The sequence below is a fragment of the Prionailurus bengalensis genome, chromosome B4, assembly GCF_016509475.1.
Source record: "Prionailurus bengalensis isolate Pbe53 chromosome B4, Fcat_Pben_1.1_paternal_pri, whole genome shotgun sequence".
Taxonomy (NCBI): Eukaryota; Metazoa; Chordata; class Mammalia; order Carnivora; family Felidae; genus Prionailurus; species Prionailurus bengalensis.
The window spans coordinates 91299342-91309726 of record NC_057358.1 but is presented as its reverse complement, the minus strand read 5'-3'; positions in this window follow the sequence as shown (position 1 = coordinate 91309726).

Below are 10385 nucleotides of genomic sequence, written 5' to 3'. Positions count from 1 at the left end.
GAGGCATCCTCCACTTCTGGCTCTCTCCGCCCTCCTTACCCCTGCAGCTCCTCACCAAATTCTATAAATTCCACCTCCTAAAAATATGCTTACTCTGTCCGCTTATCTCCATCTCCTCTGGATCACCCCCGTGCAGGCCACCATTATGTCTTCCCGAACAACCTCCTAAAAGGTCTTGCTGACTCAAGTCATCCTAAAAATGAACCCCATCAATAGCTTCTCATTGCTCATAGCATGAAACGTGATGAAAAGTTTCTTTCTGAGCCGGCTGGTGCCAGCCAACTACTGAGATCACTCAGATAACTGCTGAGTTTATCTTCTCCCCACTACCGCTCTCTTTCATCCTAAGCTCCAGCCATCCTGAATTTTGTGCAGTTCATCGGTACGTTGGGCTCTCTCTTGCTTCAGATCTTTGTACAAGTACGACTTCCTCAAGGGAGTCTTTCCTGACCCTCCCTAGAGGGAAAGTTTCTCATTCTGTGTGGCCAGTTCTCCTAGAGATAATAATGGTAATGTTAGAAATTATAGTGTCCACTGCAAGCCAGGCATGTCAAGATGATTAGTAGGAATACACCATTATTTTTGCAACAGAGTAAATAAGAATAAAGAAATAAAGCTTTAGACAATTGGTCTTTGGGATAAACTGTAAACATACTTGAAATCAACTAATTAAATACTAATATCCTTATCTAAGGATATTAACCTTAAAAATATGGAAGAAACTTTCACATAAATTCAGTGATCTGAATTCTTAATATGCAAAATTAAAAGCCACGTTCAATTTTGGGTTTTATCCAAACGTGAATTTTGACATTATCCATAAAACCAGAAAGAGCTGCAGATCACATAGTGCTGCGAGGCTTGTACGACATGGCAGAATTTCAGTTTCCATTAAATAAACAATAAATGACTTTAAAAATTAAACACAAAGTTAAATTTTTCATAAAGAATTGATTTACTAAGTGCCTGCACTGTTCCTTCCTAAAATGTAAAGAAAGCGACCCCTGGTGGAATGCTGATGAAGCGTTTCTCTAGTGTTTTGAATTTATCGACTCAACCACTGTAGGGGTGATAAAGGTCTGTGTGCCAGGCATTGTGCTAGGCTCTGGAGACAAAGACAGGACTGAAAAGCGAAGTTCAGAAGGTTGAGAGGCAACGATTTTTAGAAAAAGCCGATCATAGCTGCAGGGGTTAGAGTAGAAGTAATGAATTTGGTAAGGGACTGTGGGAGAGATGGTCAGGGGTGGCTGCACAGAGTAGGGTAGCAATAGAGACAGGCTATTTGGACATGGTACCTTCCGGAAGTTGTCAGTGGTTTCATTTGGTGGTGCATGAGCACTTATGGGACAGTGGAAAAGTAGGCAAGCACCTAGCCTTTATCCTATTGCATTGTGCCTGTCAAATGGTCTTTGCTGGATATGAACAGAGTTGCAATAAATCCTGCACAAAAATACATTGAGTGGGCGCCTGGGTGGCTCAGTGGGTTAAGCATCCGACTTCAGCTCAAGTCATGATCTCACAGTTCGTGGGTTTGAGCTCCATGTTGGACTTCGTGCTGACAGCCCAGAGCCTGGAGCCTGCTTTGGATTCTGTGTCTCCCTCTCTCTCTGCCCCTCCCCTGCTTGCACTCTCTCTCTCCCACCCCCCTCTCTGTCTCTCAACAATAAATAAACACTTAAAAAAGTTAAAAAATAAATAAATATCATGGCAATGAGCAACAGCAGGGTCGCTAGAGTTTATTGAGGCATTTATATGTGCCAGCAGCTCTTTCTGCATTATTTTAATCCTCACGACAACCCCATAAGCTATGTGTTGTTAGTCTCACTGTCCGGTGGAGGAGGCTAAAACTTGCATAGGTTAATGATTTGCACCGGGCATTTAGCCAGTAAGCTGTGTGGCTGAGCAATGTGACGGCCACTGTGCTACTCTGGTCCGGTGGGCCTGGACCCCAGCACTGGGTCGTCAGAAAAGATAGGGTGGATAAAGCCACGAGGACAAATGAATTCAAGGGAGGCTTGAGAGGGAAAGAGAAGGGGGAAGGGTGGAAGCTGAGAGAACAGCAACAGTGGAGGGAGCAGCAGAGAAGGCGAAAAAGGAGAAGGCAAAGAAAACGGAGAGAGAGACCACCTAAAGGAATTAGAATTCCAGAATTCCTTTTCAGAAGGAAGTAGAATTCAACCGTGTCAGACACTGCAGAGAAATGAGGTGTGATCAAGTTTAGATGTTGATCACAGATGGGCAGTTAGGAGCCCACTGAGTGTCTCAGAGAGACAGATGTTCCTGGAATGGAGGACAGCCTTCTATCAAGGGAGCTGAGGAGCTGTCGGAAGTGGAAGAAGGGAGCGAGCCAGCACGGTAGGCTTTGTCAAAGGGCCTGGCTGATGAGATGGAAAGGTTTCCCCGTAAATTAAATATTGAAGAAGGTATCATTCGGGGGAGGGGCAGACATGGAGAACAAGAGGTTGACGGTAAAGTGGAAAGAATGACTGTCCAAGTTGGGAAGCAACAGAGGACCCAGAGTGTAGAGGAAAACAGGCAAGAAGAGAGATACGCAGGAAGAGGGGGAAGGAGGGAGGCCCCACATACAGGGGTCTGTCTGTAAGCAGAACAGGGAAGGCAGAGTCAAGCCCAAGGCCTGCTTTTTACCTCTGGAGTCGAAACCGGGGACAGTGGCTCAGAGTCAGAGGATAGGAAAGGACAGGAGGCTCGAAGAGAAGCCTTCTCACAACCACTGTGGGGTATGGAGGTTACGGATGAGCCGAGACCAGCAGGAAGGGGCTGGCTGGAGTCGGCAGGCACACGCCAGCACAGCAGGGTTTCAGCCTGGGAGCAGAGAAAGCAGATCACAGGAAACTAGAGAGGAACTAGGTAAATTTTTACAGGGCAGATATTTTGCAGGTCAGCTATGGCAGAAAAGAAATGAGAATCCTGCCAACATTTGAAAAAATAGGGGGTAGGGTAGGGAGTGAAGCCTGGGGATGGACAAGGGTGTCGTGATAGACTGACATAAAAGGGGGAGATTGAGAGTGGAGATCTTAGTGTTGGATGCCCGTTTGGTGGGGACAAGAGGGTGGGAGCTCAAGGGTAGGAAATTGTGACCCAAGGGGAAAATGCTAGGCTTTTAGTGAGAAGGCCTATCTGTGTGCCAGGCATCATGCTAAGCACATCCTATATATATGTATATGTATATGTATATGTATATGTATATGTATATGTATATGTATATATACGTATATGTATATGTATATATATGTATGTATATAGATATATACACATATACATATGTATATGTGTATATATCTATCTGTATATATAGATATATGTGTGTGTGATTTTGCTCAACCTTACAGCAAACCTACAAAGTAAACATTACTCTTCTCCTTTTACAAGTTGATTTGCCACATGACGTGTGCACTAAATCACAATGCTGAGGTTGAGAGGTGGAGCAGTTGGGTGATGAAAGACGAGGGTGGGTCACAAGAGGGAATTGTTCTCCTAGATTGGATTTGAAGGTTGGGGGAACAGGGAGCTGGATGTGGCTAAGTCTGACACTCCGGGAATGGCCACCACACCATGATGGCCAGGAGCAGGGATAAAGATACGAGCTAAGGGAGTAAATTATAAGCACAGAAGCAAGGGTACTGAGGAGACAGGATGAAATACCCGGATTGTATGAGCTCTAAAAGTAGTGACCTTAAGGTGTGGGGCTGGCCTGGGCAGGGCTGGCGACATAATTTATAGGGCCCAGTGCCAAATGAAAATATGAGGGCCTCCATTTAAATAGAGCGCTGTTGGGGTGCCTCGGTGGCTCAGTCAGTTAAGCGTCCGAATCTTGGTTTCTGCTCAGGTCACAATCCCGTGGTTTGTGGGTTCAAGCCCTGCATCGGGGTCCTTGGTGAGGGTGTGGAGCCTGCTTGGAACTCTCTGTCTCCCTCTCTCTCTGCCCCTCCTCTGCTCACACTCTGTCTCAAAATAAATAAATTTTAAAAATTATATATAATGCTGCTAAAGTTACTAAAATATAGAAAACTCTTTCTTTTTTTCTGCGGTCTCTTGGCCTGTCATGGTGTTTTTACTTGTAATTGCATGTTGTGGTCCCTTGGACATGGGGATACTTGCAGAGTGAGTGCAGACCCTCACAGGTGCCCCGTGGGGGCTCTGTCCCATGACTCAGTGCAAGGCCCATTGGCTTCCGATTTCTACCTCCCTGATGTGCTGCACCTGAGCTGAATGGAAATAAGTCGGTCTCTCCTTCCATAGCCCACCATTCCAACCAGAGCAGAAGGGCAGCCGTGAAGGAACCACAATTCCTGGATCGGGGTGGACAAGAGGCTAACCCTTGCCGAGGACCCACCAGACACAGTGGTGCTGCCAGCTGTGTCTGAGAACAGAGATGGTCCTGACGTGCCCTACCTAAATGCATCACAGGCAATGTTCACTCAGCCTCAGCCCTACCTGTGCCCGCATCCAGTCCCCAGCCAGGGCCAGGGAGCAATGATGGGACATAGGTGCACTTGCTCTGCCGACATGGCCCACTCACTACCCCAGGGAGGGGACAGGAAGGGGCAGAGTGGGCATCACTCCAACTGGTGGGGGTGTAGGAATTGAGGGGAAGTATAGGAAGCCAAGAATCTGACCAGGGAAGGTGGGGAGACAGTGGGAGGTGGGACTCATGAACTGTGGCTCCAAGCCTCTTGAGTACTGTTCCTTCAGACTTCATGTACAAAACATAAATTAAAAGGTAAAATTGTTATATTAGATTGCTAGGGCTGCTGAGGTGAAGTACGACAGACTGGGTGGCTTAAAAAGCAGAAATTTATTTCCTCACTTGTTTGGAAGCTAGAAGTCCTACATCAAGATGTCCCTTACAGGTTGGTTTCATCTGAGGCCCTTCTCCTTGGCTTGTAAACAGCCATCTTGGTTCTCTTCCTTTACCACGTCTTTCCACTGTGTCTGTGTCCTAATCTCTTCTTTGTACAAGAAAACAAGTCATATTAGATTAAGGCTTACCCCAGTGACCTCATTCAACCGTGTCTTTAAAGACACCGTGTTCAGAATCTTTTTTTTTTAACGTTTATTTATTTTCGAGAGAGAGAAGCAGAGCTTGAGTGAGGGAGGGGCAGAGAGAGAGAGAGAGGGAGACACAGAATATGAAGCAGGCTCTAGGCTCTAAGCTGTCAGCACAGAGCCTGACGCAGGGCTGGAACTCCTGAACCATGAGATGACCTGAGCTGAAGCCAGACGCTTAACCAACTGAGCCACCCAGGCACCCTTAAGGACCCCATGTTCAAATATAGTCCCATTCTGAGCTACTAAGTATTAGGTATTCAACATAGGAGTTTTGAGAGACACAATTCAGCCCTTAACAATTGTTAAGAGTTTCAAGACAACACTATAGAGCATTAAGCCCCAAGCGGGGGTATTTCTGTGCACGGACGCTGTGTGACTACACCGGACACATGCCCCTGAAGCCAGCCCTGGGCTGGGAGATTGATTGTATAGGGACAGCAGCATGCAGCTGGAAGCATTGGACCGGCCCCTCCCAGACCTAGAGGCATCAGGTTCACAGCAGAATGAGCACCCTTCCCTGGACAGAATTGTAAATGAAGCAAAGCAGTGCACTTGATGAGAGCCAGGTTTCCTTGAGATGATAGAGAGGATGAAAATGCCTTTGAGCAGGTTGAGAATAAAGAAAAGTTTCTTTGCAAGCAAATGAACCTCCCACTGCACAGAGCAGAAATGTCCAAGAGGGAGGTCAGCAGTGAGCAAATGAACTCTGGAGGGAGTGTAAAGAGTGGATGGGAGTGTAAAGAGGATACATCCTGGAGGACCTGACATTTCATTACTTTTCCGTTACACTGGTCTTAAATTCCCAGAATTTTTAAATTAAATTAAAATTGAATTGAATTCTGATCAAATATTAACATTTCTTGATCCAACCGCTATGGTACTTCCTATACAAATACGTGGTGTTAACGGATTGACCAGTGGAAAAGTGTTTCATGCCGATCTACCCTCGCTCTCTCGTGGCATCCGTTCCAATCAATGCAATATTTACAGAGGATGGATTATGAACAGGTACCTACTGTAGCCCTAGTATACAGCCCACTCTCCCACACTGGAGACAAAATCAGAATTGTTATCACAACCCGGTAGTGCTCTAACAAATTAAGCTTAGTCCCTTGTATATTTGCTTGGGAGTCATTATCCTCGTTCTTATATTAGTCTCTTCCAGAGAACAACAACGAAACAGACTTGTCTGCAATTATATGGATAAAAATACAACCAATTAATAAATTTAAAGAGCTTCTCTATAGTGGAATGTCACTATAGGAAATTAATAGCCCATGAAATGGATAAAAGCATTTTTCTTACACAGAAAGCTACCAATACTGACATATGGTGCATATGATTTTTGTCTTTTCTTTAAATCCCATCATCTAAGATTACAAAAATAATTTTAAAACTACTCAAATAATGACAATTATTTTAAAAATTAAAGTAATACATGTTCCTTGCAAAAAAATTTTAAATATAGATAAGCAGAAAAGAAAGGTGGCATCATTATAATCCTAACACCCACTTACTTTTAGATGCTTTTGTTTATTTTTTCTAGTCCTTTTTCTATAATTATAGGCCCATTCACTTCCTTGTTGCAAAAAGTAGAATCCTGTTTACATAGTGTTTAGTAATCTGCCTTTTACCACTAACAATGTAAGATGAACATTCTTGTAGAACATTGTGTTAACGACTACATTTAGTTATAATTTATTTTTTAAATTTCCTATTATTGGACACTTACATTGATTTCAGTTATTTACTATTATGCATAATGTAGAAATGTACATCCTTCCAGCTATAATTTTTTGCACCAATATGATTATTTCCATGAGATAGATTCATAGATGTCAGTAATATCTCAAAGTGGGAGATGGAGAAAGGGGAACCCTCTTACATTGTTGGCAGGAATGCAAACTGGTGCAGCCACTCTGGAAAACAGAGTGGAGGTTCCTCAAAAAGTTAAAAATAAAACTACCTTATGATTCAGCAATTGCACTACTAGATTTTGTAAGATTTTATTTTTAAGTAATCTCTACACCCAACATGGAGCTCGAAATTACAACCCCAGGATCAAGGGTCACATGCCACTGACTGAGGCAACCAGGCCCTCCCGCACTACTAGGAATTTACGAAATACAAATACTAAATAACAATACAAAAATAATTCAAAAATACTAATTCGAAGGGATGCATGAACCCTGATGTTTATAGCAGCATTATCTACAATAGCCATTATGGAAAGAGCTCAAATGTCCATTTACAGATGAATGGATAAAGAAGACGTGGTATATTTATACAATAGAATATTACTCAGTCATAAAAAAGAATGAAATCTTGCCATTTTTGCAATGATTTGGGTGGAGGTAGAGTGAGCTTAGAGTGTGCTAAGTGAAATAAGTCAAAGAAAGACAACATGATTTCACTCGTGTGGAATTTAAAAAACAAAACAAATGATCATAGGGGAAAAAAGAGAGGTAAACCAAGAAACAGACATTTAACTATATAGAACAAACCAATGGTTGCCGGAGGGGAGGTGGGTGGGGGGATGGGGACTAAATAGTGTACTTGTCATTAGCACCAGGTATTATATATAGGTGTTGAATCACTAAATTAATTGGACTCCTCAGGGCTCCTCGGTGGCTCAGTAGGTTAAGCATCCGACTCTGGATTTTGGCTCAGGTCAAGATCTCACGGTTTATGGAATCAAGCCTCAACTCTCTCTGGGCCTCTTCCCCTGCTCTCACTCTCTCTCTCTCAAAATAAATAAATAAACATTTAAAAAATTGTACACCTGAAACTAACATATACTGTATGTTAACTAACTGGAACTTAAACAAAAACTTAAGGGGGCGCCTGGGTGGCTCAGTCGGTTAAGCTTCTGACTTTGGCTCAGGTCATGATCTCACGGTCTGTGAGTTCAAGCCCCGCATCGGGCTCTGTGCTGACAGCTCAGAGCCTGGAGTCTGCTTCGGATTCTGTGTCTCCCTCTCTCTCTACCCCTCCCCTGCTGACATTCTCCCTCTCTCTCTCTCTCTCTCTCAAAAATAAACATTAAAATTTTAAAAAAACTTAAGAAAAAGGTCTCAAAGTATATGCATGTTTTTAAGCCTTTTAAAGAAAAATACCTTTAATCAGGAAGAAAAGGTTAAGAATTCATCTGCTTGTACAATTATTAGTAGGTATTTCCACTTAGAGAAGTATAGTGAAAAGCATACCAGATTAAAGCAGTAAGATCAAGGTTGAATTTTTGCCTTGTCCATTGGCAAACTGCAAAACCTTGATTCATTACTCAACCCTTTTAGGTCTTGTCATTAGAGTTGACAATGAGTCAACAATACAGTTGTGCTTGAAGTTAAATTAGTTAGATCCACACACAGTAAATATGAACAGGAAAAAACCAGGAGAATATCCATGAATATATAAATGGGAAGAATGGGAACTCAAATACGAATGTCACTTAGTCACCAGGCATTCAGTGAAATTTCTTTAGGTCCTGTTTGGGCAAAGACATGTTGGTTGACCGTAGCTACACAAGAAATGGATGGCGAGCTGCCAAGCTGAAGGTGATCCCCCAGGCCCTACCCAGGGAGTGGCAGCCTTGGCTAGGCAACCTCAAACATCATAGTGTCCTTGAAGGCACTGTTTCCCTAGTGCATGAGATGGTCTCAAGCTTCCTTCACCAAGAAATACGTAAAATCAATCAATCCCCCTGTACCATATCATACTGCTTCATAAGGAGATAATACACTAATAATGTTGATGTGAGAATTCAATTCTCTGGACAGTTAGGCTTTTCATTGTAAAGTAGAAAATCAGTGTGCTGATTTTTATCTATGAACTTGATCACTTCAGATCTGCCGTTGAGAGATAAGTGCATTCCAAGGAGACTGAAGAATTCTAGCCTCTGAGATGGCAGGGCTAAGATGGATTCCCCAATATTCACCAAGGTCAGTGCCACTCTGGTGGAAGCCAATCTGGAGTATCAGTCACTCCTATTGGGTGTGAATTGCTTTCTTTAAACTCCAAAAAGTAGTGGAAAAAATATTTTGTTAAGTGTTTCATTTGTTTAATAGACATCAATGAGTATCTAATTTCATACCCTGGAGGAGGTCACAGTCTTAACTCCGAAAAGAGACATAAACAATATGATAATGATTACAAACAATAAGCAAAATGTAAAAGTTAATAAATCTAAATTACTGAGAAAGAACAGAGGAGATGATTATATCAGGGAAGTTTGAGAAGGATTCATGGACGAAGTAATATTTATGCTAGCTCATGAATGGTGTATAAGGATATACCTAGCTGAAGGTGGGGTGAGGAGAGGTGAGCATTCCAGATAGTTGGAACAGCATGTGCTAAGGGCTAAGGCATGGAAATGAGAAGGGACATGGTATGCTTTAGGAATCATAACAAATTTACTGGGACTAGAACAAAAAATACAAAATCAATGGAAAGGAACAAGAAAGAGGTAGTGATGGGATTTAATACTAGAAAGATAGTTTGGGACCAGCTTATGAAGGTCATTTTATGCTATTTAAAGGAGCTTGGATCATATCTTGTAGTCAAGATAGAGAAACATGTTGCAAAAGTGAGATAAAGTCAGAGTTGACTGGATTTTTTCCTAAAGATGTTTTAATTACTGGAAAGACATTAACCTGAAGGAGGATACTTGGTGAAGTGCTGCATGGTTCTGAAGTTGACTTTATCCTGTAGAATACTTTTTATCAACAATTTTGTGGATAGAGAAAGTAATTTCATCAAACTGTCCAATCATGCAAGCCTGGAAAAAAAATGCTAAAATGTTGAATGATGGAATTAAAGATTTGAAAGACTACACTATCAACAATAGCCAAAGTATGGAAAGAGCCCAAATGTCCACCAAAGGCTGAATGGATAAAGAAGATATGGTGTGTGTGTGTATACACACACACACACACACACACACACACACACACACACAATGGAGGATTACTTGGCAATCAAAAGGAATGAAATCTTGCCATTTGCAACTACATAGAGGGAACTTGAGGGTATTATGCTAAGTGAAATTAGTCAGAGAAAGACAAATATCCTATAATTTCACTCATATGAGGACTTCAAGATACAAAACAGATGAACATAAGGGAAGGGAAGCAAAAATAATATAAAAACAGGGAGGAGGACAAAACATAAGAGACTCTTAAATATGGAGAACAAACAGAGGGGTTGTGGGAGGGGGGGTGGGCTAAATGGGTAAGGGGCATTAAGGAATCTACTCCTGAAATCATTGTTGCACTATATGCTAACTTGGATGCAAATTAAAAAATAAATTAATTTTAAAA